This window comes from Alligator mississippiensis, unplaced genomic scaffold (genome assembly GCF_030867095.1).
Source record: "Alligator mississippiensis isolate rAllMis1 unplaced genomic scaffold, rAllMis1 scaffold_22, whole genome shotgun sequence".
In the NCBI taxonomy this organism is placed as follows: Eukaryota; Metazoa; Chordata; order Crocodylia; family Alligatoridae; genus Alligator; species Alligator mississippiensis.
In genome coordinates, this window is record NW_026775292.1 from 417,640 (window position 1) to 422,639 (window position 5,000).

Below are 5,000 nucleotides of genomic sequence, written 5' to 3' on the forward strand. Positions count from 1 at the left end.
CCGCCGCGGAAGCCGCCTGATGCCCGCGCCGAAGGCCCCCGGGCCCGCCCGGCCTCCGCGCAGGGCACCGGGGAGAAGTAGGAATCGTGGCCGGGCTCCTGGAACTCCTGCCCGGCCTGCCCCGCGGAAGCATGCCGGGTTCTCCCGCCGCGCCGTGCAGGTTCTTCCGCCCCTCGCCGGGGTAGCCGGGCTCCAACCGCTGGGCCCCGCAGCGTGGAAGGGCCCCTGCGAGTCGCCCCCCGGCCTGCACGCCCGCCGTGCAGTCGACCGGGTCGAAGCCGGAATCGCGGCCGGGTTCCTGGAACTCTCGCCCGGCCTGCCCGCCCGGCCCGCCCCCCGGGCCGGGGCTCCAGTCGACTTGGAGCCAAACTCGGTTTTGACCCCCTCCTGCAGCACGGTCCGGCCCCGGAGGTTCCTCCGTCCGACCTCCTGGAACCCAAGATGGGCATCCAGGGTCCCGAAATCCGTGTCCCCGAAAATCTCCGCGAACCTTTCCTGGCAATATTGTAGATGCGGCACCCGGCCCAGCCACCGGGGGCAACCGCCGAAAGTGTCCGCCCTCCTGGAGCGAAGGCCCGGGCAAGGCCCGTTTCAAAAACCTCATACGGACTTCCGGAGCCCGAGCCCCGGCGCCAGGTCGACCCAGGGCCGACCTCCCGGGCCCCAGAGAGGCTCGTCTCCGCCGCGGAAGCCGCCCGCCGCCCGCGCCGAAGGCCCCCGGGCCCGCCCGGCCTCCGGGCAGGGCACCGGGGAGAAGTAGGAATCGTGGCCGGGCTCCTGGAACTCCTGCCCGGCCTGCCACGCGGAAGCATGCCGGGTTCTCCCGCCGCGCCGTGCAGGTTCTTCCGCCCCTCGCCGGGGTAGCCGGGCTCCAACCGCTGGGCCCCGCAGCGTGGAAGGGGCCCTGCGAGTCGCCGCCGGCCTGCACGCCCGCCGTGCAGTCGACCGGGTCGAAGCCGGAATCGCGGCCGGGTTCCTGGAACTCTCGCCCGGCCTGCCCGCCCGGCCCGCCCCCCGGGCCGGGGCGCCAGTCGACATGGAGCCAAACTCGGTTTTGACCCCCTCCTGCAGCACGGTCCGGCCCCGGAGGTTCCTCCGTCCGACCTCCTGGAACCCAAGATGGGCATCCAGGGTCCCGAAATCCGTGTCCCCGAAAATCTCCGCGAACCTTTCCTGGCAATATTGTAGATGCGGCACCCGGCCCAGCCACCGGGGGCAACCGCCGAAAGTGTCCGCCCTCCTGGAGCGAAGGCCCGGGCAAGGCCCGTTTCAAAAACCTCATACGGACTTCCGGAGCCCGAGCCCCGGCGCCAGGTCGACCCAGGGCCGACCTCCCGGGCCCCAGAGAGGCTCGTCTCCGCCGCGGAAGCCGCCCGCCGCCCGCGCCGAAGGCCCCCGGGCCCGCCCGGCCTCCGGGCAGGGCACCGGGGAGAAGTAGGAATCGTGGCCGGGCTCCTGGAACTCCTGCCCGGCCTGCCACGCGGAAGCATGCCGGGTTCTCCCGCCGCGCCGTGCAGGTTCTTCCGCCCCTCGCCGGGGTAGCCGGGCTCCAACCGCTGGGCCCCGCAGCCTGGAAGGGCCCCTGCGAGTCGCCCCCCGGCCTGCACGCCCGCCGTGCAGTCGACCGGGTCGAAGCCGGAATCGCGGCCGGGTTCCTGGAACTCTCGCCCGGCCTGCCCGCCCGGCCCGCCCCCCGGGCCGGGGCTCCAGTCGACTTGGAGCCAAACTCGGTTTTGACCCCCTCCTGCAGCACGGTCCGGCCCCGGAGGTTCCTCCGTCCGACCTCCTGGAACCCAAGATGGGCATCTAGGGTCCCGAAATCCGTGTCCCCGAAAATCTCCGCGAACCTTTCCTGGCAATATTGTAGATGCGGCACCCGGCCCAGCCACCGGGGGCAACCGCCGAAAGTGTCCGCCCTCCTGGAGCGAAGGCCCGGGCAAGGCCCGTTTCAAAAACCTCATACGGACTTCCGGAGCCCGAGCCCCGGCGCCAGGTCGACCCAGGGCCGACCTCCCGGGCCCCAGAGAGGCTCGTCTCCGCCGCGGAAGCCGCCCGCCGCCCGCGCCGAAGGCCCCCGGGCCCGCCCGGCCTCCGGGCAGGGCACCGGGGAGAAGTAGGAATCGTGGCCGGGCTCCTGGAACTCCTGCCCGGCCTGCCACGCGGAAGCATGCCGGGTTCTCCCGCCGCGCCGTGCAGGTTCTTCCGCCCCTCGCCGGGGTAGCCGGGCTCCAACCGCTGGGCCCCGCAGCCTGGAAGGGCCCCTGCGAGTCGCCCCCCGGCCTGCACGCCCGCCGTGCAGTCGACCGGGTCGAAGCCGGAATCGCGGCCGGGTTCCTGGAACTCTCGCCCGGCCTGCCCGCCCGGCCCGCCCCCCGGGCCGGGGCTCCAGTCGACTTGGAGCCAAACTCGGTTTTGACCCCCTCCTGCAGCACGGTCCGGCCCCGGAGGTTCCTCCGTCCGACCTCCTGGAACCCAAGATGGGCATCTAGGGTCCCGAAATCCGTGTCCCCGAAAATCTCCGCGAACCTTTCCTGGCAATATTGTAGATGCGGCACCCGGCCCAGCCACCGGGGGCAACCGCCGAAAGTGTCCGCCCTCCTGGAGCGAAGGCCCGGGCAAGGCCCGTTTCAAAAACCTCATACGGACTTCCGGAGCCCGAGCCCCGGCGCCAGGTCGACCCAGGGCCGACCTCCCGGGCCCCAGAGAGGCTCGTCTCCGCCGCGGAAGCCGCCCGCCGCCCGCGGCGAAGGCCCCCGGGCCCGCCCGGCCTCCGGGCAGGGCACCGGGGAGAAGTAGGAATCGTGGCCGGGCTCCTGGAACTCCTGCCCGGCCTGCCCCGCGGAAGCATGCCGGGTTCTCCCGCCGCGCCGTGCAGGTTCTTCCGCCCCTCGCCGGGGTAGCCGGGCTCCAACCGCTGGGCCCCGCAGCGTGGAAGGGGCCCTGCGAGTCGCCGCCGGCCTGCACGCCCGCCGTGCAGTCGACCGGGTCGAAGCCGGAATCGCGGCCGGGTTCCTGGAACTCTCGCCCGGCCTGCCCGCCCGGCCCGCCCCCCGGGCCGGGGCGCCAGTCGACATGGAGCCAAACTCGGTTTTGACCCCCTCCTGCAGCACGGTCCGGCCCCGGAGGTACCCCTGCCCGACCTCCTGGAACCCAAGATGGGCAACTAGGGTCCCGAAAAGCGTGTCCCCGAAAATCTCCGCGGACCTTTCCTGGCAATATTGTAGATGCGGCACCCGGCCCAGCCACCGGGGGCAACCGCCGAAAGTGTCCGCCCTCCTGGAGCGAAGGCCCGGGCACGGCCCGTTTGAAAAACCTCATCGGGACTTCCAGGGCCGGAGCCCCGGCGCCAGGTCGACCCCGGGCCTCCCTCCCGGGGCCCAGCACGGCTCGTCTCCCCCGCGGGAGCATCCCGCCGCCCGCGCCGAAGGCCCCCGGACCTGCCCGGCCTCCGGGCAGGGCACCGGGGAGAAGTCGGAATCGCGGCCGGGCTCCTGGAACTCCCGCCCGGCCTGCCCCGCGGAGTCCTGCCCGGGCTCCCGCCGCCTTGGCCCGGGACGACCACCCCTCGGCGGGGTGCCTCGGCTCCGACCCCGGAGGCCCGGGTCCCTGCCGGGGCCCTTGGACCCGCCCCCCGGGCTGCCCTTCCACGGAGCCCTTGACCGGGACGAGATCGGAATTGTGGCCGAGCTCCTGGAACTCTCGCCCGGCCTGACCGCCTTCTCCGGCCCTTTTCCGGTTTTCCCCGTTGACCTGGCTCCAAACTCGGGTTTGGCCCCTCAGCACGGCAGGGTTCTGCCCCGAAGATCCCTCTGACCGGCTTTCTGGAACCGAACATGGGCATTGAGGGTCCTTAAAAACGTGTTCTCGAAAATCTCCGCGAACGTTTCTTGGCTATATTGTAGATGCGGCACCCGGCCCAGCCACCGGGACGAACCGCCGAAAGTGTCCGCCCTCCTGGATCGAAGGCCCGGGCAAGGCCCGTTTCAAAAACCTCATACGGACTTCCGTGGGGGGGGCGGGCACCAGGTCAACCCCACGTATGCCTATGGGGATTTTCGCTCCCCAGGTCAACCCCATGGATGCCTATCGGGATTTTCGCTCCCCAGGTCAACCCCATGGATGCCTATGGGCTTTTTCGGTCCCCAGCTCCACCCCAAGTATTCCTAGGGGCTTTTTCGCTCCCCAGCTCCACCCCATTTATTCCTATGGGGATTTTCAGTCCCCAGGTCAACCCCAAGTATTCCTAGGGGCTTTTTCGCTCCCCAGCTCCCCCCCCATGTATTCCTAAGGGCTTTTTCGGTCCCCAGCTCCACCCCAAGTATTCCTAGGGGTTTTTTCGCTCCCCAGCTCCACCCCATGTATTCCTAGGGGCTTTTCCGCTCCCCAGCTCCCCCCCCATGTATTCCTAAGGGCTTTTTCGCTCCCCAGCTCCCCCCCAAGTATTCCTAGGGGTTTTTTCGCTCCCCAGCTCCACCCCATGTATTCCTAGGGGCTTTTCCGCTCCCCAGCTCCCCCCCATGGATGCCGATGGGCTCTTTCGGTCCCCAGGTCAGCCCCATGTGTTGCTATGGGCTTTTTCGGTCCCCAGGTCAACCCCATGTGTTCCTATGGGCTTTCTCGGTCCCCAGGTCAACCCCATGTATTCCTAGGGGCTTTTTCGCTCCCCAGCTCCACCCCATGTATTCCTATGGGGATTTTCGCTCCCCAGCTCCACCCCAAGTATTCCTAGGGGCTTTTCCGCTCCCCAGCTCCACCCCACGTATTCCTAGGGGCATTTAGGCTCCCCAGGTCAACCCCATGGATGCCGATGGGCTTTTCCGCTCGCTCCCCAGGTCCGCCCGCCCCTGGCCTCGCCATCGGGACTTGCGGGCACCGTCTCAACCCCGTGCCTTCCAGAGGGGACTTCCAGGCACCGTGTCCACCCCCTGCGAGCCTCTGCGGACCCCCGCCTTACCTTTCCCCGCCGCCTACGGCCAGACCGGGCTGATCGCGCCCGATCC

General features: G+C 70.2%; 1 non-coding gene across 1 annotated transcript in view; it reads left to right on the forward strand.

The window, feature by feature from the left end:
- Positions 1 to 4,965: 4,965 nt before the first annotated feature.
- The window catches only part of LOC132246946 (5S ribosomal RNA), a 119-nt gene continuing 84 nt past the window's right edge, over positions 4,966 to 5,000 (forward strand). Inside the window, exon 1 of the ribosomal RNA XR_009458301.1 lies at positions 4,966 to 5,000. This exon is cut by the window's right edge and continues 84 nt beyond it. This is a non-coding gene — a ribosomal RNA (5S ribosomal RNA).